Source organism: Chiloscyllium punctatum, chromosome 21 (assembly GCF_047496795.1).
Source record: "Chiloscyllium punctatum isolate Juve2018m chromosome 21, sChiPun1.3, whole genome shotgun sequence".
Classification (NCBI taxonomy): domain Eukaryota; kingdom Metazoa; phylum Chordata; class Chondrichthyes; order Orectolobiformes; family Hemiscylliidae; genus Chiloscyllium; species Chiloscyllium punctatum.
This window is the reverse complement of record NC_092759.1, coordinates 8,127,748-8,153,563: the sequence shown is the minus strand read 5'-3', so window position 1 is coordinate 8,153,563 and position 25,816 is coordinate 8,127,748. Positions and strand designations below refer to the sequence as shown.

At 41.6% G+C, this 25,816-nt stretch overlaps 1 long non-coding RNA gene across 1 annotated transcript; it reads right to left on the bottom strand.

The window, feature by feature from the left end:
• Positions 1 to 5,559: 5,559 nt before the first annotated feature.
• Positions 5,560 to 25,389, bottom strand: LOC140492553 (uncharacterized). The gene is made up of 3 exons (XR_011963580.1): positions 25,306 to 25,389; positions 22,379 to 22,465; positions 5,560 to 17,907 (listed from the first exon to the last, which is right to left on the bottom strand). It is a non-coding gene; the product is annotated as an uncharacterized lncRNA (long non-coding RNA).
• Between the last annotated feature and the right edge of the window lie 427 nt (positions 25,390 to 25,816).

Here is a 25,816-nt window from a genome sequence, read left to right as displayed (position 1 = left end):
ATATCGAGGAATAGGATGGTATATCAATCACTTTCTTTTGTAGCATCACTGCCCCATTGCCATGGAGTTGGCAAGCTCCATAATGTCACAGCCATGTGATACAGTGACCAGGACAACTGAATGAGACAAATCACCTATTTAGTTCTCCTCTTGCAAATTTTGATCAGCTGGAAACTCAAATCCTAAAACTAGCTTTCAGATTATGACAATCAAGATTCCAAATTGTATAGTTAGGAAACAGGCTTTAAAGTTAGAAACATAAATTGATAAATTGGTTAAATGAGGTTAAAATGAAATTAGAGGCAAGGAGGTCAACTACAGAAGGAAAAAGAATGATGCAATAAGAAGGATAAAGCAGCAGAGTTCAGTTTTTAAAATAGTCACTTGTTGGATTTCCACCCTGAATTACAGATAATGAATATTTTATTTATTATTTTATGTATTTATTATTAATTATATATTATTATTTACACTATTAATATTTATAATAAATTAATTGTATTAGTCTGAATCAATATTAATTGACAGGATTCCTTCACACATTCTCAGTGACCTGCCATATTGATTCATGGCTAATTTAAAACATGACTGCATTAATTCATTGTTAATTAAAGCTACATTATTGACCAGTTGAAGAAATTTCCCATATGACTGGGGAATAGGGACTATATATGGCAGATGAAACTCCCAAAAGCTGGGGAGGTGACTGTGAATGGGTGTATATATGTATTAAAAAAAATTAGAAATGACATGAGAGAATAATGTAAGGTCACTAAGGTTGAGGAATATATAAACAAGGTTAAAGCAACAATACTGTGAAATAAAAAAAAACCTTAGATTCTACTCGGAATCCTGAGCCTATGTCCCTCTTTGAGAATTGGGATTTTGTTCCTGTCTACATGCTGAGCCCTGCAGCTATGTGGTTGGCACTGCTGCCTCGTGTGCCAGGATCCTGGGTTTAATGCCAGCCTTGGAACTCTGTCTGTGTGGAGTTTGCACATTCTCCCTGTGTCTCTGTGGGTTTCCTCCGAGTGCTCCAGTTTCCTCCCACAGTCCAAAGATATGCACGTAAGGTGAATTGGCCATGCTAAATTGCCCATAGTGTTAGGTGCATTAGTCCAAGGGTCTAGGTCAGGGGTGAGGAACCTGCAGCCTTAAGGCCGTATGCGGCCTTCTAGGTCATTGTGTGTAGCCTTTTAAATGAATCCAAATTTTGTAGAACAAACTTTTTTTAATTAATTTTTTTTGTCTTTTATTATTTTTATTTTAATCTTAAAATGAATGATGCTGAGAAAGATCCAATTGAAATATGGTAAAATGCAACAGAATACCCATGCCTTCGGCAACATGCACAAAAAATGCTTTCTTGCTTTTCAATCACTTATTGCTGCGAATCTACATTCTCCTACTTAACCAAAATCAAGACGCCCTAAAGGTCACAAATGACAGATACCCATCTAGAGGATCAGCTAAAACTGCAGACCTCCACGCGGCAACCAAATATTCAAATGCTTTCCTACAAAAAGCAGTCACAACAAAGTCATTAAAAGGTTAGTTAACTTTAGAATTAACATTTTTTTCTTCATTTTAGTTAATACATAGTAGTTAGATTTTTACAAAATAATGTGAATTTTGAAGAATATATAATTGAAGTTTCTTGGATTAGATTAGATTACAATTTATTAGATTACAACTAACATAATGCGGCCTTCCAACATGAAAAGGTTCCCCACCTCTGGTCGAGGTGGTTTATTCTTCATAGGATCGGTGTGGACTTGTTGAACCTGTTTCCATACTGTAGGGAATTGAATCATCTCCTGATTGTCCCCAGCCTTAATTTAAAGCATCTACTTGTTGAAACTTTTCCACCTTTTGAAAATGAAGCATTCAGTCTTTATAGTCGATGTCATGGGGATAAGCAACTTGTGCCATCCTAAACCGGGTCCCATCCCGGGGACTAGAGTAATGTTAATGAAGCATGCCTCTAACTGCAAGACCAAACTGCCAGATTTGCTCAGTATGTCCCAGTGCGATACGGATGCAAATGCAGTAATATTCTAGGAGTAGCCTGAATACGAATGGTTTGTTACAAGACTGAAAGATGTGCCTATCTGTCGGATGGTAGTGACAAACAACTGAACAATAATTAAGAAGCTCAATTACCTTTATTTAACCCTATGCTTTTGCAATATTTTCTGGCTGGAGTCACTGACATGATCCAGTCCAACAGTACAAACCAGTCCAGGAATTTCCAGTCGCAAATGAGGTGAGCGATGGTTTTCTATTGGGACGGCCAAAACCGGACTGAACCATGATGCAAGTTACAGGTAAAACAAATTATATTCAGGGTCCTCGTGATCCCAAATGCTGTATGAACCAGTATACCCACTGGGGGCGGAACCTACCTCATGTACCTACCCGATGAACACTGCTGGACAACCTTTTCCTGAGGGGATCCTGAAAATGGGGACAGGTAGGCTCTGCATTTCACCTTTGAGACTGGCATCAAGACATCAAAAAACCCAGGGGCAAATGCCTGGCCCTTGCTTTAACTGTTGAAATGTGGCCAATGGGGAGTAATGTGTCTTTAATGTTACCTCGGAGCTGACGTTGGGAATCGACAGGCTTTCATCCAATCAAAAGGAAAACCTACTAATATACACAAACTTTTCATTGTGCTTTTAATATGATCCACGATTTTGGAGCCTTGTGGGAACATTGAAGATTTTTAACCCCCAAGGGAGGTGGGGGGGGGGGGGGGGGGGGGAGGGGGGCAGCGTTATATTAATGATATTTTCTCCAATCAATCTGACAGTTATCAAGATATCTGGCTCATGCTGATGAAACTGATATTGTTTCTAAAGTAATGGGCAAGTATATGCAGCTGCCAAGCAGGCAGCTATATGCCCCAAACTTCTGATCCCATTGGGTCCCCAGCAAAACCCGTTTAGACACAGTATAAGGATGGGTTTGCCAGACCTGGGTAAGGTGCAAAAGTCACGGGGGGAATGATACTGTCTGTTCAGTGCCAATTCACAATGTCAAGGTTGATTTCTCTTTGTTTACTGACTGTAATCATACGAGTTTAGTGTTTCGATTGTTTTCATATTGTTTTGAAATATGGAAGTAATTTTTAAATTTCCATTTATGAAATAATTACAGGCACTTTATACTACAATATACCACTGACTGAATTATCAAGTGATTTGATTTCATACATGGACCCTAAGCCCAAATATATTTGCTTTGTGTATGGAACTTGTCAGAATACACACTGGTTGATTTGATTTATTTTTGGGTTGGGCTGTTAGATCTAAGAAGGAATGTCTGGCTGAGCTATTACCTTCACCTAGATATTTAATATTGAACACTGATGGTTTATAATTTTAAGATTGTACATATCTAAATTCTAGGGTTAGCTCAATATTAGAAAAATTTCAGTGTGGTTTGAAAGCTTTGTGTTATGTTACCATAATTTGGGGACAGCACTGCCCTCCAGCTAATATTTATTACCAACTTTCCTGCTCAAAATCATCATCAGATTTCTACATTTAATTCTAATTACTGTCAACTGCATTTAATTGGGCACAATGTTAATGTTCTTTTTATAAAGAGAATACAATATATTGCAGAACTGATCTAAATTTTAGATAATATAGATTTTTTTTAGTAGTAAAACTTCAAACAGTATTACATCCCAGCAAAGCTGGATTAATAAAAATAGGTTTGCTTAATTCACCCATGCCTGGGCTTTTCCATATTAAATAAGAAAATAATGGGTAGGAAGGGAATCTCCAGTGCATTATTTAAAATGAACCAGCGTTTTGCCAGTATTGACAATATATTTACTTCAGTGGGCTATTTGAGTTTAATTAATTTGAGAATTATTTATTTCAAAATTGCTCTGAGGGCTTCTAGCTTGCTGAAGAGCAAATATTATGGCCTCAAATAAGGTACTCCCGCAATACTCAAACCAGAATATGGGTGACCTCTATCAGATTAGTTTGTGTTACTTCTCTGCTGCTGCCTATTTTAATTGAATATATGTGTATATACAAGGAGGAAATGGTTTATACTTTATTACAATGGACACTCCGCGGTCTCCAACCTTGCAAGGGGGAGATAATAAAGATCGAACTTGACGTGTGTGGACTTGCCATTGTCAGCATTGGTGTACAAGAGAGGTCAGTTTACCTGTGCGATCCTGAGCAAACAGAGACTGTGTACCAACTCTGACAGGAAGATGGCCTTGTGTGTCGAGAGACTGAATGTTATCAAGAATGACTATTGCATTGGTCATCTGCATCAAAAATTAACCGTTCATTTACAGAACAAGTCTAAATAGTCTTTACCATGTAAAGGTGCTGTGTGTCAGTTTGATTACATTTGTACTCTGGGCATCCTTGATAAGCCTTATCCCCTTTCAGATAGATCATGTAGTAAAAGAGACAAAGGGGGGATGTTTCTAGAAACCTGTAATAAAATCTTTGGAGAGGATGAAGTAATTTGTTACGCCCTTACATTCAGTAAGAGACTCCTTGACCCTTTTATTCTTCCAAATCCTAAATGGGGGTATGGAATAGTACTAAAGTATTTACAGGACGTAATATCTTTTTAGTTATTACCTATCCCCACCTAGACTTGTTTATGTACTTCCTCCAATAAATCTGCAATATCCTATTCAAATTCTTACAATGGTAAGGAATGGGGGTGCCCTTATGTAAGAGTGCATAAATTTTTTTCCTGCGCTATGATTAAATTAAAAGCCATTGCTTTTCGGAAGGACCTTGCATCTTATTTGTATGTCTTAATGAAAAATATCACTAGAATTCAAACTCTATGTGGAGAGAGTAACAATGAAGTTGACATCTGATGACAAATTGAGAGCACAATTCTTCATTTATATCACCAATAAAATGAGGACCATTATCTGAAGACAGGCAAAGAGGAATACCAAAACGGGGAATAACTTCCTTATGTAGGATACTTCCAACAGTTTTCACAGTAGCATTTGAAGTAGGATAAGCCTCAATCCATTTAGAGAAATACTTACAATTTTGACATTTTTCTAATTCAATAAAATCTAATTGAAGAGTCTGAAAAGGTCCCTCAGGGAGGGGTGCCTGACCCGCAGGGCAAGGAATACATTTTCCAGGATTGTATTCCTGACATGTCAGGCATCCATCACTTGTTAAGTCATCTGCTGAAGGCGAGGATGCCACCAGGTATTCAAAAGCAAATCAGACGTTGAATGAGCACCACAGTGAGTAGCATTATGAATACAATCCATAAAACAAGTTCATTTGACATACAAATCTGTCCAGCTGGAGTGGTCCATAGTTTAGTAACAGGATTACAATAACAGCCGGCTTTAGACCACAACTGCCTTTCAGATTCAGAGGCGTCCCTCTGCAAGGTAACTACACCTTGAATGGTTGGCATTAGTTTATCCAAGTCACAGCACCAAAATGAAGATCTATGACCCCTCAAGAGGGGTCTCTTGGTTCGAGATCGGTCAAAAGAATCTGTCGATTCAATGCAATCTATTCAAAAAGCAAGTTTATTTAATTAAGGTATCTTGATGCAATTCTTACCCAGCAACACAGAGATTGAAGCTTCTGTGTTCCATGGTGAAGTTGTGCAATTACATTTCAAAATTACACATTATTTATATTTGTTTTAGTAATAGTACAACCTTAATCACAAAAAAGACCAATCATATATAATAAGGTGACATGATTTACAACAAGTTAATCCAATGATATTTCCTAGGAAAGGGCTCTTAATTACAAAAAAGTCCAATCAACTGTAATACAGTGATGTTATTGAAGACAGGCTAATCCAATGGTATTTTCTTTAAGAAGGATATCTTATTTACATAAATTGTCATGTCATGTATCAGTTCAAGGTTAGTTCAAATGGTCTATTAATGTGTCAGTATTCATCTTATGAAAATTCGATTGTCCTCTTATCTTTCAACTGCAACGTCATTCTGCAAATCAGCAGTATGGTTCACAAGCCGTTTTATTGTATTCTTTTAAATCGAGAAACCATTTCGTTATAATAAAAATCTATATATTTTTGTTGCCTAAATTCAAATTTTAGATCCTCACTGCCGACCTTTGGAAATTCCAGATTTAGATTTTGGAGAGTGAGATGGAAGAGCTCAGCATTTTTGTGGTAGGTGATGCAATTGAACATATTTTAGCATAATTGTGGAAGAAATAAATGGTAAAATAAAAGTAAATGTTCTATAAGGGGAGTTCAAATGTGCTTGGCTGAGAAGAGAATGGGCTGGACATAGTGACGATAATGGAAATCTGTGACAGTCCAAAAGGACACTGGCAGAAAGCTGAGTAAGAAAATTTAGGTTGCACATGATCTGATCAATCAAAGGCGTCGACCTATAAACTCTGCATCTGAGCAGCTGCATTAAGGATGCAATTTCAAAAAAGCAAGAAAAATAATATCCAGCAAAGTGAGCAAAATACTGCAGAAAATCAAAAACAGTACAATAAACATCAAGGTGAATTACAAAAAGAAGTTCAGGAAAGAAAAACAAAGAGAGATTGGAAAACGTATGGAGAGGATACACCAAAAACAAACATTCTTTTGTGTTATAAGTCTGCAAAGTGCAAGGATAAATGGAGAAACAAGTCAGCCATATTATGATCAAAGTGGCAAACTATCTGTGGAGGCAGAGAATATGAGTAAGGGACATCTTGAAGTCTTTGAGCTTGTCTTCGCCAAAGATCAGGTCAATTATCGCATGATAGTTAAAATGAGAAAGAGACATATCATGGGAAAAGCATGTTAAGAGAGGAACTCTTAATATGTTTTACTTATTTAAAAACATATACATCCCCATTTCTGAATGAATTGAAAGTCTGGTTGTTAAAAATTGCTAAAAGACTTAGGTAAAGACCTAGAAGAACCTGTACACAGTATTCGCTTCCGGTGCTGACTGAAAGTTTATTCACTGCGCATCTGATATGTTCTACCTAGACAGGAACCTGTACACCACTTGGGTGGAACTGGAACCACTGCATGGTGAGTAATTACTATAGAATACACAACATTACAGCGCAGTATAAGCCTTTTGACCCTCGATGTTGCGCTGACCTCTGAAACCAATCTGAAGCCTATAGTATTCAAATATCATCCATATATTTATCCAATGACCATTTAAATGCCCTTAAAATTGGCGAGTCTACTACTGTTGCAGGCAACACATTCCACACCCTTACTATTCTCTGAGCAAAGAACCTACCTCTGACATTTGTCCTAAAGATATCACCCCTTAATTTGAAACTATGTCCCCTTGTGCTAGCCATCACCATCTGAGGAAAAAGGCTCTCACTGTCTACCCTATCTAATCCTGTGATCATTTTGTATACATCTATTATGTCACCTCTTAACCTTCTTCTCTCTAATGAAAACAGCCTCAAGTCCCTCAGCCTTTCCTCATAAGACCTTCCCTCCATACCAGGCAACATCCTGGTAAATCTCCTCTGCATCCTTTCCAATGTTTCCACATCCTTCCTATGATGCAGCAACCAGAACTATATGTAATATTCCAAATGTGGCTGCACTGAGTTTTGTACAGCTGCAATGTGATCTCATGGCTCCGAAGCTCAATCCCCCTAACATTCACGCATCCATGTCAGGAACATTGTTGTCTTGTGGTAGCTGCCATATGAAGTTAATATAGTGTAGATTTGGTGTAGTCATTAACCATGGCCATGTCCACTGCTCATTACCAATGTTCTCATCCATAGGATGACAGCACATTGCTGTTTTATTGGAACAGATGGATGCGAGCATCCAAATGTCTTGCCATTTTCCAAAAATAATGTGCAAGCATTCCAGTTTGATGCCTGTATTTTCCCAACGCTATGTTTACACAGGCTTGCTCTTTGAAACTGAAAAAAGACCTGTAAATAATGAAAGTAGAACCCTTTGAAATGAAGAATGTTAATGCATATTGGAACAATAATCCACATTTAGCTTCTCGTGTCCATATTGTGCATATCAATGTGAAATATGGAAGAGGATTTGATCAGATAGAGACCCAAAATATTTCTACTCTGAAGGATAAACACCGGCTGATTTGAACCAATATGTGTGAAAGTTTCCAGTATGTCCATTTCCCCAACCCTAATCTTATAAATATGTAATTTATATTGTTTCATTGTCCACTCCACATCCTCCGGGTATAAGACTTATTAAATTGTTGTTTTCCATGCCCACTTTAAACAAATTTACACTCTCAAAAGTAGATTTCAAGGTTGCAAACAATGTTCAGAAGAATAGTCTTAACAGACTGAAACATTGACTCCTGTTTCTCTCTCTACGGTTGCTGTCGGAGCTACTGAGTTTCTCATTGCTGCCATGATCACCTTACCTCGGATCAAGGCAAGTTCAGGCCACCAATATAGAATAAATAAACAGGCTGCAGTAAAATTACTATTTTATCTGAAGGTATTGAAAGAAGACATCTGAGTCGGCACCAATAGAGGCGCAAGGCCTTGCTAATTCTGTAGATAAGTTTTAAATATTGGAGAAAAGCTGCCTGCAACTTTTCAGATTAGAAAGACAAAGGAACTAAATTTAGCAGTACTCAATGAGTGGTTTTAAGTTAATATTTTGAGCAGCAAAAGAACAGCAAAGAACATGGATTCATAACAAGGGATACTGTTACTCTCTGCCTGTATATGGTGAAAGACGGAGCCAAGTGGAAACCCAGCTTGGAAAACTAACCATTCAGCAAGAACTCAAAGAGATCCACCACTGTGAACCAGAATGGGATCAAACTCAAAGGTGGGTTTGTTCGTACTGTTGGGAGAAGCTCAGCAGATGGAGAGGACACAGAGCATTAGTACAATATGGACACAGCACAATATGAAAAAGGAACCAAGGCAGAGAGAGTACAGAGATGTTGACATTCAAAGGAGAAGGGTGTGGCTGGAAAGCCTCGACTTTACTGCTGGGCATATCAGAGGTGAGACAGATGAGTTAAGATGATTGATAGATGGAGCTGCAATATTATTGCCATCACAGACACTGGATAGAGAGTGAGGCAGGACTAGCATCATTCTGGGTATGGGATATTCATACAGAACAGGGGATGTAAAAGAGATGATGTTGCATTATTAATTAAGTCAGTTGCAACATTGAGGAGGTGCTTATCCTGGAAAAGCCATGAAATAAGTCTTTATGACTTTACTGGATAGGCCAACATTTATTGCTCATCCATAGTTTCCCCTTGAGAAAGTGATGGTGAGCTGTGTCGAACTTCTGCAATCTACATTCTGTAAGTAAACCCACATTGGGAGGGAGTTGCAGGATTTCCATCCAGTGATACATTTCCAAGTCAAGATAGTGAGTGGCTTGGAGGGGAACTCGAGGATGTTGATGTTCTGTTTTATCTGTTGTCCATGTCTTTATAGATGGTCATGTTCATTTTTCACTAAGGTGCTGTCAAAGGTGCCTTGGTAAATTTCTGCAGTGCATCTTGTAGATAGTTCACACAGCTGCTACTGAGCTTCGGTGCTGGGAGGGAGAGGATGCTTCTGGATGTGGTGCCAATCAAGCAGGGGCTGCTTTATCCTGGATGGTGTCAAGCTTCTTGAGTGCTGTTGGAGCTGCAGCCATCCAGGCAAGTAGGGGGAATTCCAACACACTCCTGATCAGTTTGTCTAATACTACTTCTGTACAGATGGTGTTGGGTAGTTAATTTCTCTACCCCACGCCATATCCTTAGTATCAATGTGATACTTCAAGGTAGTACAAGGTATTTTGTGGAATGGAAAACCAAAATTCATTTGTTGCTGTGTGCTCTTACCAGGCCTTTAGATGAAATATTGTAGGTTTTCACCTTCAATGGCACTGGAATGCGCTCTGTGCTGAGAGGATGGCATTCTTCAAGGTAAGTTCCAGTTAAAATGTTGTGGGATGTAGAATGCAATGAATCTCCAAGACAGTTGTCAGTCTATTAGAATTCCTTCATTCATTACTCAGGACTTTCAGAAAGGAGCAATTATCAGAATGTGATGAGCTACCATATGTTTCACAGATGCAGCTGTTAGCAATAAGGAGGAGCAATGTAGAGTAGATAAAGGGATGGATGACTGGAGACAAAGTGAAACTAATTCACAAGGTACAGTCGTTTTAGAAAAGGGTAACTGCCCGAAATTCATAAATAAGCTAACAAGAACCCAATGGATCGGGAGAAATGAAAGAGAACATGTGTACTAGAATCAGGTTTTCTTTCATTTAATGGATTAGTCAAAAATATTATTTGTGCTAAATGATTGTAACTAATATGAGTGATGATTTGTCATAATTGACTCTCTGAAGGTCTGATCCATGTTTCAATGCTTGGTTCACTGTTTCCTTCACATTTGTCAGGTTTGTGGTGATCTGCTGTCAGAAGTTTAAAGCAAAGTATTGCACCAAAACAACTGAAGCCACAGTAGTAATGATCTTCTCCGTCCTGATTTTCTTAAAGAATATCTCAGTTTTGTTTGCAAATAAACCTGAGCAAATCATTAATAAAATCCACTGGGGCTGCCAATTAAGTGTCATTTTATTTGCTTCATCTGCAGAGACAGCATTTGTCTGGTTTTACAGTGCCTGGATTGCTTGGCTTCCCTTTCTCCTAATTTCCTTGTTTAGTTGTTTAACTATCCACTGTATTTTATGGCATATAGAACCCGCATTGGACTTCAGGGTCACAGACGTGAGAAACACAGCAATTCAGAGATGGAGAACTGGAGGAAATCTATCATTTTACTACTCTCTATATCAGCCAATTTCATCCTTTGGTTGACACATTCTGAGAGTTTGGTCATGACCAGACTGTCATAGCCTAATTATTATCGAGGTTACCTCACAGAGACTAAATATATCACAACTGAAACAGGAAAAATGATCAAGTTGTTGAGTTGTTTTATAAACCCATGTATTTATGCAGCAACTCAGAACAAATTCAGAGAAGACTGGAGAATGTGATGAAATCTCTATGGAAACACATCTTCAGATTATTTGCAAAAAAAGGCAAATCTATTCTAATACAACATTCTTGTACCCAAGTCATATTTTCACTTCCTTTCCTACAGTAGGATTCCATTGGGCGGCATGTTGGATCAGTGGTTAGCATTACTATCGCACAGCACGAGGTTTCTCATCTCGGGCAACCATCTGTGTGGAATTTGCACGTTCTCCCCGTGTTTGCGTGCGTTTCCACCAGGTGCTCCGGGCATCCCCCCACAATCCAAAGATGTGCAGGTCAGGTGAATTGGCCATGTTAAATTGCCCATAAGTCAGGGTAAATATTGGTAAGGAAATGGGTGTGGGTGGGTTACTCTTCAGAGAATCGGTGTGAACTTGTTGGGCTGAAGGGCCTGTTTCCATACTGTAGGGAATCTAATCTACATTAGTGTCTGAGGCAATAAAGAAAATGGTTTTGCACATCCATTCCTTATATTTTCTGTCAGATATTTGATTTGGTATTTTTTGTTCTTTACGATTTATTATTGCCATCACATAGATAGGCCATTCCTTCAAAGCCGCACTTGTGGATCAAAGTCCAAAGCAATAGACTACAGCACTGACGTCTGATTTATAAACAGATACTGGGAACCAATGTGTCAGTTTGAATACAATCAAAGATCTTACTGTCTTGAAAAATCTCCCAGACATTTTGTTTGCGACTATTGGAAGCAAGTGGCCTTCACGACTGGTCACAACTCCTCTTTGAGAAGTGGGACTGTGATTGTCCAATGTGATGGACAGATTTTTAGTCAGTGCTATTGGGATGGGGAGGCAGGAAAGTGGGGTTGAGAATAATCAGATCAGCCATGATCTCATTAAGTGGTGGAGCAGACTTGGGGGACTGAATCACGTACCTTATGCTGTTCCATCTTATAGTGTTACAGTCTTCTGGTGATAATAGAGGCCAAAGGGCTGAATCTTTAATGTTTAACAACACCTGCAGTAGGGAATGCTTTACAGCATCATTTTATCTTTTTTAGAACTTGAAGATAATTTTGTCTACACAATGCCAGCAGATATAAAATCAGAATGATAAGGAACAACTTAGGCTAAACTTATGGGCGGCACAGTGGTTAGCACTGCTGCCTCACAGCGCCAGAGACCCGGACTCAATTCCCACCTCAGGCGACTGACTGTGTGGAGTTTGCACATTCTCCCCGTGTCTGCGTGGGTTTCCTCCGGGTGGCCTGGTTTCCTCCCACAGTCCAAAAACATGCAGGTTAGGTGAATTGGCCATGCTAAATTGCCCAGAGTATTAGGTGAAGGGGTAAATGTAGGGGAATGGGTCTGGGTGGGTGTGCTTCGGCGGGTCGATGTGGACTTGTTGGGCCGAAGGGTCCTGTTTCCACACTGTAAGTAATCTAAATCTAAAATCGTCTGGTGATCCCTGTTCCAATGGAGAAAACCTTCCATCTTTAATTTTCTTCTGTCTATGGATTTACAAATCACACCTCCATGCTGCCTTAGCTGAGTGACATGTGCAATCAAAGCTCTGCCAATGTTGCCATCAAAATGATTGTTTGAAAGGTGAGGTTATACACTGAGCCAACATATTTGTGTGCTTTAAAATTTAAAAAAAAATTGTGCTGATCTCTGGAGCTTTGTTGGCAATATGAGAAGACAGACAGGTGCTGCAGGTTGGAGTCAGTGAGTCAGTTCTTAATCTCTCCAGACAATCAGACAGCCATCTTATCCTGAGAGACATGCACCCATATCTCTTGGAGGAGCTGACGCACGGATTACACAGTCATTGTTGGACAACACATGTCGTCTAGTGACCCAGAACAAGTTCAGAGAAGAGCTGTAAAATGTAGTGAAATCTCTGGAGGCCTGTCCAGAGGTTAGTTGAAAAAAAAATGTGGAACAGAAAATTCTGTTTCAGCAAAAATTCCTTGATGTTGAGTTTATCTGCTGCCAAATATACCCTATTGCCGGTGTGATGTCATCATGCAAATTCCTAGATGGCCAATGGAGTGCAGCAGTGTACCTATGCGCGATCTGCCATTAGGAACTGCGCCTGCACGGGTGTCAGCAGTAGCAACCCATGAGCCAGTTGATTGGTGTTGAATTGCGCCAAGGCACGTTGTCTGTAAGATCAGTCCATGACACCGACTGAGCAGTGACATGTTGCACTTACACAGTTTTTGCTATGCTGAGCTGTGCCTGCACCCAGAGTTGGCATAATTGGGACACTGCACTGGTCCAACTGTGTTTAACTGCACTGGCATAGTGTCTGCAGTGTAGAACTGGGTCTGTGTATGGTATCCCTGTGATGTAAATTGACTGACAGTCATGAAACAAGAAGAAAATAGAGGCAGTGGTGGGCTGTTTGGCTCGCTCCGCTATTCAATAACATCATGGCTGATCTATTTGTGGTCTCAGCAGCACTAACTTACCCACTCACCTTTAATTCCTTTCCTGTTCAAAAATCCTTTTCTAAAAAAAATCATTAAGGTAGCCTCTACTGCTTTCACCAGGAAGGGAATTCTACTGATTCACGACCTCTTTTCGATAAAAAAAGTTCCTTGTCCTAATTCTGCTTCCCCTTATTTTGAGGCTAATCACTTAGTTCTAGTTTCATCCACCAGTGGAAACAACCTCCCTGCTTGTAACTTATCTATTCCTTTCATAATTTTATATGTGTCTGTAAGATCCCCACTCATCTAAATTCCAATGAGTACAGTCTTGGTCGACTCAATCTCTTCTCATGATGTTTCCACTGGTGGGTGAAACTAGAACATGGACACATAAATAGGGAGATCAGATTTAGGACTGAATTGAGGAGGAACTTCTTCACCCAAAGAGTTATGAATCTGTGGAATATCCTGCCCCGTGAAGAAATTGAGACTTCCTCATTGAATGTTTTTAAAGCTAAGATAGATATTTTTTTTGAAAAGTAAAGGAATTCAGGGTTATGGTTCGAGGGTGGGTAAGTGGAGCTGAGGCCAGAAGAAGATTATTGAATGGCAGAGTGAGCTCAAAGGGCCAGATGACCTACTTCTGCTCCTGGTTTTTATGTTCTTATGAGTTGACCCTCTCAATCCTGGAATCAACTCAGTAAATATCCTTTGCATTGCTTCCAGTGCCAGTACATCCTTTCTCAAGTAAAGAGACAAAAACTGTACACAGTAATTATACAATGAATGGAAGAACCTTGGGAAAAGTTGATGGGCAAAGAGATCTGGGAGTGCAGGCCCATTGTACCCTGAAGGTTGTTGCACAGGTGGATAGAATGGTCAAGAAGGCATATAGAATGCTTGCCTTCATTGGATGGGATATTGAGTATAAGGGCTGGCAAGTCATGTTAACATTGTACAAGAAATTGGTTCGGCCGCATTTAGAATACGGTGTACAGTTCTGGGCGCCACATTACCAAAAGGATGTGGACGCTTTGGAGAGGGTGCAGAGAAGATTTACGAGGATGTTGCCTGGTGTGGAAGGTGCTAGTTATGAAGAAAGGTTGAGTAGGTTAGGTTTATTTTCATTAGAAAACAGGAGATTGAGGGGGGACCTGATTGAGGTTTACAAAATCATGAAGGGTATAGACAGGGTGGATAGAGACAAGCTTTTTCCTAGGGTGAAAGATTCAATAACGAGAGGTCACGTTTTCAAGGTGAGAGGTGGAAAGTTTAAGGGGGATACACACAGCAAATACTTCACACAGGATAGTGGGTGTTTGGAACACGTTGCCAGCAGAGGTGGTTGAGGCAGGCACGGTAGATTCATTTAAGACGCGTCTGGATAAATGCATGAGTAGGCGGGGAGTAGAGGGTACAGATGCTTAGGAATTGACCAACAGGTTTAGACAGTACATTTGGATCACCTCAGGCTTGGAGGGCCGAAGTCCTGTTCCTGGGCTGTAATTTTCTTTGTTCTTTTTTTTTACTTCAGGTGTGGCCTGCAAACCAAATTTTTGTGATTCATGCACAAGAACACCCAGGTTCCTTTGCAAAGCAGCATGCTGCAATTTTTCACCACCTAAATAATAGTCTAATTTGCTGTTATTCCTACCAAGGTGAATGACCTCACATTTGATTAAGGTCAGTTTGATTAAGAATACTGCCTCAGGCAAATGCCTTTCAAGTTTTAAAAAAAAGCACTTGTACAATGAAAGGTGAGTCCCAGCTCAGCTTCTCTCTGGTTTGGGTTGGTTTTTAGCCGTATTGTTGAAAGCTACTGGACCCAAAGAAGCAGGTCCAGGCTGATCCTCCTCTCTCATTGACTTCTCTCCTGTAAGACCCAGTGTTTGATTTTACTTTTTGTGCCAAGGGGTATTTATAGGGATTGTTGCAAGTACTTAAAACAGCATTATTAAATGGGGATGATCTGTTAAGTTCTGGATAAGCTATTCTTTTGTTTGTGTTTCCTTCGGTAATCTTACAAGTAAACTCTGTTTTATTTAAAACTCCATGGTTTGAACAACTGCATTCCTCCTGGAATATCCACATCATACCTGCTTAAAACAAGGACCAAAGCTAGGGTCTGGGCCGATTTCTTGAAACGTTTTGAGGGAGTCTGGCCTGGTCCATAACAGACTGGCAGCTCTGCAGAATCTGTTCTGAAGTTCCGATTTGGGATGAGGGTTGTTGGACTCAATGACAGCAAGTGGTAGGTGTTAGTGTCGTTTGTTCTTGGTATTGAACTCAGTTGTTTAAACAGTGCTTGGGACAGCAATGGCTCTTTCAGTTCCCAAGTGTTTTCTAGGGGTGGAAGACGTGAGCTTATGGGGTTTTACAGAAAATGATTAAAGGCCAAGCTGGTGGAATGAGCAGACCGGCTGGGGTCGGAGCTGCTTTCTTCCATGAGGAAAGGAGAGATAATTACAGCAATAGCTCAGCATTTACATTTGCTGGAGACAATACCAAATTGTACGAGATGGCTAAAATTCAATTGAAAATGAAGCAGGTTGAGTTAGAGGGCAAATACAAGGAATTACAATTAAAAGCAGGAGAGAGAGAAAAGGAGACACAGGAATGGAAGAAAGAGAGGGAAGATCATAAGGAGAACTTACCACTGAATAAAAAGGAAATCTATGAAGGGGCAGAGAAGTTAAAAAGCTCTGGTGTTTTCACTGCAATAAAGTAAGCCACATGAAATCACAGCGTTGGTGGGTTAGGGACAGCACTGGGAAACCAGATGTAGGAAAACAGGATAAGCCAATGAATTTTGTTGGAGTGGTAATGGAAAGCACAGTGGAGGCTGGGAAACTGCACCAGAATGTACAAGCTAGTCTGAGGTTGGTTGAGGAGGAAATGCCAGATCTTAGAACATAGAAAAATACAGCGCAGTACAGGCCCTTTGGCCCTCGATGTTGCGCCGACCGAAGCCCACCTAACCTACACTAGCCCACTATCCTCCATATGCCTATCCAATGCCCGCTTAAATGCCCATAAAGAGGGAGAGTCCACCACTGCTACTGGCAGGGCATTCCATGAACTCAACCCGCTGAGTAAAGAACCTACCCCTAACATCTGTCCTATACCTACCACCCCTTAATTTAAAGCTATGCCCCCTCATAATAGCTGACTCCATACGTGGAAAAAGGTTCTCATGGTCAACCTTATCTAAACCCCTAATCATCTTGTACACCTTCTTTTCTCCAGTGAAAACAGCCCCATGTGCCTCAGCCTTTCCTTATGCGATCTTCCTACCAGACCAGGCAACATCCTGGTAAACCTCTTCTGTATCCATTCCAGTGCCTCCACATCCTTCCTATAGCATGGCGACCAAAACTGCACACAATACTCCAGATGCGGCCGCACCAGAGTCTTATACAACTGCAACATGACCTCAGGATTCCAGAACTCAATTCCTCTACCAATAAAAGCCAGTACGCCATATGCCTTCTTCACTGCACTATTTACCTGGGTGGCAACTTTCAGAGATCTGTGTACATGGACACCAAGATCCCTCTGCTCATCCACACTACCAAGTATCCGACCATTAGCCCAGTACCCCACCTTTCTGTTACTCATACCAAAGTGAATCACCTCACACTTACCCACATTGAACTCCATTTGCCGCCTTTCTGCCCAGCTTATCTATATCCCACTGTAACCTGACATCCTTCCTCACTGGGCCAGGTGCTGGCATTTGGGACTAGATTGGGTTGGGATATCTGGTCGGCATGCACAGGTTGGACTGAAGGGTCTGTTTCCATGCTGTACATCTCTATGACTCTATGGACTTATCTCAATGTCTTTTAAATGTTGTAACTGTGTATCAAGTAGGAGATAAGATTCAGCCCTGAAGCCTTTAGAAAGTCTGGCAGCAATTTAACCTGGACTTTTCAAATCACGCATCAGAAAAGTTAGATTAAAACATTCACAAAAAGACCAATTTGGGGGAAGAAATTGGTAATAAACCAATATGGGAAGATCTGTTCTGTTTTCTGTTGTGAAATATTGAAGATTAAAGCCATCTATGCAACTGATTTAGGAGACAAGTGGCTTCTTATCTGTGGTTCTGAAAGCTCTGAACTCCTGGTGTTTATCTTATTTCATATCTGGGTTTGTTGTGGATGAAAGGATTGTGATTCATGAATAATGCCAATGTTTTAGCGGCAGGAGGCTATCAGGATATTGGAACACAACACTTCAGTCTTTTTCTTCTTCCAGCATTTCGTTTGCTGTTATTCTATAAAGGTTATGATTTATATATACGGAACCTTTTGTGTGTCCCTCCCACTTACTGAATGTTCTTTTCCACTGAAAATCCTCTCATTTGTGAACAATGAGCCGACTCCATCCACCCCTTCTTCCATCGCCTGTTCAAGTCAGTCCCACTAGATTTTTGTCGACTGGAACAGCTGGATGTTCCTGCACTTTGTTAAGAATTCAGTGATTGTGGAGTCTGGATCGGAGAAAACAAATAAATATAACACACATTATTAACTTTCTAACAGTGGCTATATTTCTTTATACTGAGTTACTAAATATACGTGTGAACCGCATTAAGAAGACCAGTCTTCAAACCTGCACAATCTGCCTGTTCCTACTCTTCAAAATTGACCATATTTATCAAACATGACTTATCTTCATCTTGTCTTGTACAGCCTCCTCTGATCACCTCATTCATTGCTAAATTTCACCTTGAAATATGAATTCTAAATGCAACCTCTTTGACCAGTAATTCCTGAACAGCCGTCAAAACCCATCAAGAAACATATTTTCTCCTTTCTTAGCCACACAATTGTTTTTTAAAATCTCTACTTGCCTTTCATTTAAGAAGGACTGACTTTGATCAGCCTTTAAAATGTCTGCCTAGGTCACGTGATTCACAACTTGGTCACAAATTCTAAAAATGGACTGCAGAGAGACATAACCAGACAGGCTACCCTTGTGGAATTTCTCTCCTGTCACCGTGTGAAGACAGTGACAGCGTCGAAGCAAAGATGTATTATTCCTACAGAGATGCTGAAAACAACGCCATCTCCAAGCATATGGTCAATGGATTTGGCCTGACAACAAGAACAGCTTATCAAAGAGCACCCTCCCCACCATGATCCTTTGATGGCTAGCGCCAGGGGAATTCACTACCGCTTGTTCGAAATTCAATCACTGGTTACAGATAGAAGAGGAAGAAAATAAAGGGATTCAATTGGTCTCTCGCTCTTTCTCCCCCTTGTTCATCACACCTGCCCATTCTTTAACTGTATACATGATTTGTATTTAAATATAGCCCCTGGGAACAATTTTGTGCTCCTGAACTCTCACTTTGTTTTTAAACACTGGCATTCTCTCATTTCTTTTCACTCAACTGAAGTAGCAATCAGGGTCTGTTTCCAAGGAATCTCATGGAGATCTAAACACTTTCTTCCAGCTAATACATCATGCCCTCCAGTAGACCAAATGCAATAGGTACATGGGAACGTCATCACCAAGAGATTCCCCTCCAAGTCACACACCTTCCAACTTCGACACATATTAGCCTTCCTTCATCGCAGGGTCAAAATCACGGTCAACATCCAACCGACAGTTTCGTTGTCTGTCATGAACTGCCTGATCTATACTAAGATCTGGATATTTCAAAACCTCCAATCACATAGTATCAATGAGCAGAGTGTCAGCCAAAGTCATTGCTGATGGTGGCTTGGTCCAGTCAATGGAGTAATGCTAATATCACTGGGCCCAAGCTAATACACTGGGACACAGCAGCTGGGGAAATTTAAGATCAGTTCATTAGTCAGAGCTGAATTGAAACCTAGACCAGAAACAATCACTCACTGTTGTAAAGTCCCATCTCATTCACTAATGTTGTTTAAGGACAGCCAAGACTTCTGTTATTGGTCTGGTTTGCATGTGACTCCACCCCAACAGTAATTTTTCAAATTGGAAATGCCCACTGAATTGGCTAAGCAAGCCATTCAGTTCATGGACAATTAGAGGACAGCACTGTGGCTCAGTGGTTAGCACTGCTGTCTCACAGCACCAGGGATCTGGGTTCAATTCTAGCCTTGGACAACTGTGTGGAACTTACACATTCTCACTGTGTCTGTGTGGGTTTCCTCTGGGTGCTCCGGTTTCCTCCCACAATACAAAGACGTGCAGGTTAGGTGAATTGGCCATGCTAAATTGCCCATAGTATTCAAGAATGTGTAGGTTAGGTGCATTAGTCAGGTTTAAGTGTAAAAATGATACATTTTAGCTTGCTTGAAACTAATATGTTAAACAAAATGGTGTCGGGAAAGGGCGCGGTTAGCTCAGACATGGCCGAATGTAAATTAAGAAAACAAAGAAACTGCTGTGAACAGCAAGCTAACGAGTGTACGTGGCAAAAGGCCGGTCCCAACATGTCCCAGCAGTAACTGAATTAAGGGCAGTTGTGCGCAAAACTGCAAGAAACGCCTCTTTTTTAAAAGAAAAGGTATAAAAAGCCTTGGCTTATGTAATCACGCAGGAGAGTGCTTGCAGCACACACGCGGGATTTCTGGGCTCCCCCACCACGTGGTGAGAAGCAATCAATAAAGGATCTTTAATACTTGAATATATTTTTCTTGTTCTCTCGTTATTATTAATTAAAGCTCACTTGGCGTTCCTAAGTGCAGAGTAATAAGGTAGGGGAATGGCTCTGGGACGGTTAGTCTTCGGAGGGTCAGTGTGGACTTGTTGGGCCAAATGGGCGGGCCATTCCATACTATCAGGATTCTAGAGATGGGCAATGATGCCCACATCCCATGAAAGAGTTTTCAAACTCATAGCAGTCTTGTCCCTTCTCTCTCAACTCGCATCAAGTATCCAAAAACATGAACACTTCCCTCCTACTCAAGGCCTTAATCTGCCTCATTTTCCTCTCCTCAACAGGCAAACAGTGCAAAATGATCCAGAAATCATCAACCCTCAAGCCCTGTCTGTTCCTTCTTGTGCTAAACACAATGTTCTTCCCTTTGGTACGAGGGAGGTAACTTAACCTTCATGACCTGGTCATAGCTCACGTCTTTCTAAAAGTCCTTCTAATCTCCTGACTGCAGAATCACCAATTATCTTTTTTACTTTTCCTTTGCCCCAATTGCCTCTCACCGATGCCCCACTTGGGATGCCCTCCTTGATATCTCACTGTTGTTCAGGAAGACCCTGCTCTGAATCTCTACCTTCAACCACCTTCCAGTCACCATCTGGACCATTGCAGTATTCAGGAGCTCCCCTCCACCTGTGACTGTAATAGCTTTCAATATAGAATCATACAGCGGACAAAAGGCCCTGGGCCCATTGTGTCTGCACCGACATAACTACCACTAAAAAGTGCACTAATCCCAATTTCCTGCACTTGTCCCATATCATTGAAGTGCTCGTCCAAATATTTTTTAAATGTTATAAGTCTTCTGGCCTCTATTACCTGCCCAGACAGTACATTCCACTTTCCAACCATCCTCTGAGAAAAAAGACTTTTTGCTTCAAATTCCGTCTGACTCTTCTGCCCCTTACCCAAAACTATGATCTCCTTGTGACTGAACCTTCAACCCAGGGAAGCAGCTGCTCTATATTCACCCTGGCTACATTCATAATCTCAGTCTTCGCTGCTCTAAATAAAACAACTCAAACCTGTATAGACTGTCCTTACACCATAGTTGCTCCATCCCAGGCAATATCCTGGTGAATCTTCTCTGAATCCCCTCTACAGCGATCACATCTTTCCTGTACTCCAGCTGTGGCCTAACCAACACCCTGTATAACCCCCACCATTATCTCCTTGTCTTAACTATTGAAAGCTAGTACCTGGCATCTTAACCGTCCTAATCACGTGCTCTGCCGACTTCAGGGATCTCTGGACAAATACCCCATGGTTGCTCTAAGCTACCTAGTGTCCTGCCATTCGTTAAACACTCCCTTATCTTGTTGTTTCTTCCAAAGTGCATTGCTTCGCTCTCAGCAGGGTTAGATGTCATCTGCCACTGATCCGCCCATCTGACAAATCCATCTATATCTTTCTGCAACTGTGACCATCTCCTTCACTATTAAACACCCCACAAATCTTGGTCTTGTCTGCAAACTTGTTTAACATTTCCCCAGATATTCATCTAAACCATTTATGTATATAACGATCTATAAAGGGTCCCAGTACTGATCATTGCGACACACTGCTGGACACCATCCTCCAGCCTTCTACCACAATTGTCTTTTGTGTCCTATTACTAAGCCAGTTTCTGATCCATCTCGCCACATTTCATGACTTCCGCATGATTTAACCATTTTCAAAATCCCTGTTTAAAACTTTGGGGAAATCCATATAAATTAGATCAACTGTACTTCTCTCATACACACACTTGATCATGTTTTTCAAACATTGTAACAAACTTGTTAGGCCTGACCTCCCTCTGATAAAGCCAGGCTGACTATCCTAAGTTAAAATATGCCTTTGCAAGTGGATATTCATTCTCTCCTTTTTTCAAATACCTTGCTACCAGTGATGCGAAACTCAATGGTCTATAATCTCCTGGTTCTTCTTTATCACTTCTTGAAAAGTGGACCATATTAGCTATCCTCCACCCCTCTGACACTGCTCCCGTGGCCGGACAGGAATTAAAATTTTGTGTCAGAGGCCATGCAATATCCTGCCTCGCTTTCCACAGCAACAGATTTGTCTGTTTCTAAGCCTGACAGAGCCTCCAATACCTCCCAGTTCCTATGTAAAACTGCGCAAATTCCTCAGAGTCACTTTACCTGAATTCCATACCTCTGCCCTTCTTTTCCAGAGTTACTCACTTCCCCCTTTCTACACAGCTCATCTTGCTCCCTCTTCCTGCCTGTGCTGCAAGTTCTTGTGCAGGTTCAGGGCCCTTTTTAAAAAGGTAAAAATGACATGTTAAAGCAGCTTATGGGCTTACCTGCGTACATTCGAACACTTTGTGAGGTGTTGGATCTTCTTCCCTGTTTAAACCTTCAGCAATGCTGGTGACAAGTGTTCCCAGATTCTGTAATAAAAATATATCAATAGGAGGGGTAGACAGAGAATAATGCAGTGAGAACATTGCCGTGTTAAACAATAAAACATTCCTTCCTTTCCTCTCAGTAAATCAGTTAAACTTATGATGAACACTTTTGATCAGATTTTGTTTTGCATTCATTCACAGGGTGTGGGCATCGTTGGCTAGATCAGCATTTACTGCCCGTCCATAACTACCCAGACGGCAGTTAAGAGTCACCCGACATTGTTGTGGGTCTGGTGTCATGTATAGGTCAGACTGGATAGGATGGCAGCTCCCTTCCCTAAAGAAGATCACTGATCCAGATGGTTCTGACAAACAATAATGTTTCATGGTCACTAATAAGACTCTGAATTTCAGATTTTTATTGAATTCAAATACCACAAACTGCAATTGCAGGATTCAATTCAGAGACCCAAGACATTATCTGGGGTCTCTGGATTAATAGTCTAGCGATAATGCCACTTCCTTTTCTGTGACAGCGACAGTTTCGTTATGAAATCCTGTCAGTCCTACCGATCTCCACAACCCAGTTCCAGATGGGCTCCCACCAGCCCCGTCTCAACACCAGCAACTTTCATTGGCACGCAGTGCAAGGTAAAACCAGACTTATTGCTGGCACAGAGTATTCTGCAGGCAATTCCAGAGCCACTGCTACGTGGAGAATTGTTAACTGGCTCTGAAGTGGCTGAACACACTACTTCAGTTCCATGAAACAATGATGATCGATTAATGAAAAACAAAAGTTGGATGAATCACGTGACATTGACTGAGACAATGGAAATGAGAGTCAGCTGTCGAGCCAAACCTGCACAGTCCTCTTCAATTCAAATTAGGAACTGACAAGTGGAGACAAAATCCTGACTTCACTTTGGGGGCACCCTCCATTGTGCTGTGTGGCACTATCACTGTAGTAAGTAGGTTGGACTCAAAACAAATCCAAGAAATGAAACCTGAAAACCTAGAAGGCTTGTTATAGGTCACAGCATAGAAGAACTGCATTCAACTGTAATCTATAATGTCATGAACTGACAGATCTCTCACCATTCAGCTGTGGGACTAACACAAATGGAATGGAATGGAAACTCTACAACAAATCCACACCGACCCTCTGAATAGTAACTCACCCAGACTCATTCTCCTTTCCTATTATCCTATAATTTACCCCTGACTAATGCACCTAACCTGCACATCCTTGAACACTTTGGGTAATTTAGCATGGCCAATTCATCTAACCTGGATTGTGGGAGACACCGGAGCACCTGAAGGAAAGCCATGCAGACATGAGGAGAATGTGCAAACTCCACACAGACAGACAGTCACCAGAGGCTGGAATTGAACTTGGGTCCCTGGCGCTGTGAAGCAGCTGTGCTAACCACTGAGCCACCGCGATGCCAGGAGACCAGATCAGGAGACAAGAAACAGTAGTGAGAACTGAGATGCAAATCTGTTGAATATGAACCACACAACTCTATATCAAACAACAGCGCAGACTCCAAAACTCACATGTGTTGGATGAGCTCCGCCTCAGTCACATTGGTATCACCATCCTGCCAGGTCACACGCTGTCTGATCTCACTGGGATCTCCACCCTCCCCGGGTCACACTGTCTGATCTCACTGGAATCTCCACCCTCCCCGGGTCACACTGTCTGATCTCACTGGGATCTCCACCCTCCCCGGATCACACAGTCTGATCTCACTGGGATCTCCACCCTCCCCGGATCACACTGTCTGATCTCACTGGGATCTCCACCCTCCCCGGATCACACTGTCTGATCTCACTGGGATCTCCACCCTCCCCGGGTCACACTGTCTGATCTCACTGGGATCTCCACCCTCCCCGGGTCACACTGTCTGATCTCACTGGGATCTCCACCCTCCCCGGGTCACACTGTCTGATCTCACTGGGATCTCCACCCTCCCCGGGTCACACTGTCTGATCTCACTGGGATCTCCACCCTCCCCGGGTCACACTGTCTGATCTCACTGGGATCTCCACCCTCCCCGGGTCACACTGTCTGATCTCACTGGGATCTCCACCCTCCCCGGGTCACACTGTCTGATCTCACTGGGATCTCCACCCTCCCCGGGTCACACTGTCTGATCTCACTGGGATCTCCACCCTCCCCGGGTCACACTGTCTGATCTCACTGGGATCTCCATCCTCCCTGGGTCACACTGTCTGATCTCACTGGGATCTCCATCCTCCCTGGGTCACACTGTCTGATCTCACTGGGATCTCCACCCTCCCTGGGTCATACACTGTCTGATCTCACTGGGATCTCCATCCTCCCAGGATCACACTGTCTGATCTGACTGGGACCTCCATCCTTCCTGGGATCTCATCCTCCCCAGTGACACACACTTTCTGTTCTCATTGGTCACAAATCACACCACACCAGGTTACAGTGCAACAGATTAATCTGTAAATACCAGCTTTCGGAGCTAGCCAGCCACCTGATGAAGGAGCAGCATTCCAAAAGCGTGTACTTGCAAATAAACCCTGTTGGTGTTATGTGATTTTTAACTTTGTCCACTCCAACACCATCTCCGCAATAAATGCTAAAGATGCCCACACCCCTGAAAAGGGACGGTCGGTACTTTTTTCTCTCCAGAGTTGAGAGTGTGGTGCTGGAAAAGCACAGCAGGTCAGACATCATCCGAGAAACAGGAAAATCAACGTTTCGGGCCCTTCATCAGGAAGGACTTTTCCCTCCAAGCTGCAGTCGGACTTCCCGGACCAGTCTGTGTTTATGATACCATTATAGTATGACCACGTAGTCTCACTATAATCCTCTCAGAAAGAACATGAATCCCATTTCTCACCGTCTTCACGATCCACCCAAAAAACTCTAACCCACAGCAGCTCACACCAGCTCCCGGGTCTATGCACCAGCCCACGGTGCATGGGCAGGGCTTAGGTCAAGACCTTTTCTGTTTGGTCCATTATGCTGCCAATTACTATTATCTAACCAATTAAGAGTTAGAGGTGGGCCTTTCCCGTGCTCGACCTTGTGTTCTAATGATCTAATTGGTCATTGTTTGAAGGAGCGGGTCGGGGATTGGTTAACAATGTGGCCCCAAAACTTTCCTTTGTTATTCTCCGCAGATGGTGCCGCACCTGCTCAGTTTTTCCAGCCATTTCTGATTTTGTTTCTTACTTCCAGCGTCTGCAGGTCTGAAGTTGTTTTTATTGTGGGTTCAGTGGAGGTCGAGAAAGGGATTGGCTTTGAAATTAGAAAATGGGAGATGGAATCATAGAGTTTTATTTTCAGCCCATCACATCTGTGCCAATCATTAAATATCCTATAGTTTTCTTATGCTGTGATGCTGTAGG